Below are 265 nucleotides of genomic sequence, written 5' to 3'. Positions count from 1 at the left end.
ACATGTCTGTCTTTTAGTGAAATATCTTACCAACTACTGGAGGGCTTGCCATGAAACTAGGTGCAGACATTAATGGTTCCCAAACAACCTGACCCCTCTGCACTTGGAGGTTACCAATGGAGCCATTCTAGTTGGATGTAGTGGGGATAAGGTCAACTACATTTTTACTTTAATATTATTCATATTTTTTCCATTTCTATTTAAATATTAGATCACCACACTTGTATGGTTGGTGCTATGGATAATCCTAAAAATCATAAAAAAA

Source organism: Morone saxatilis, unplaced genomic scaffold, assembly GCF_004916995.1.
Source record: "Morone saxatilis isolate NCDOM2014 unplaced genomic scaffold, NCSU_SB_2.0 Contig1, whole genome shotgun sequence".
In the NCBI taxonomy this organism is placed as follows: Eukaryota; Metazoa; Chordata; class Actinopteri; family Moronidae; genus Morone; species Morone saxatilis.
The sequence above is the reverse complement of the archived record's forward strand: the minus strand, read 5'-3'. Positions refer to the sequence as shown.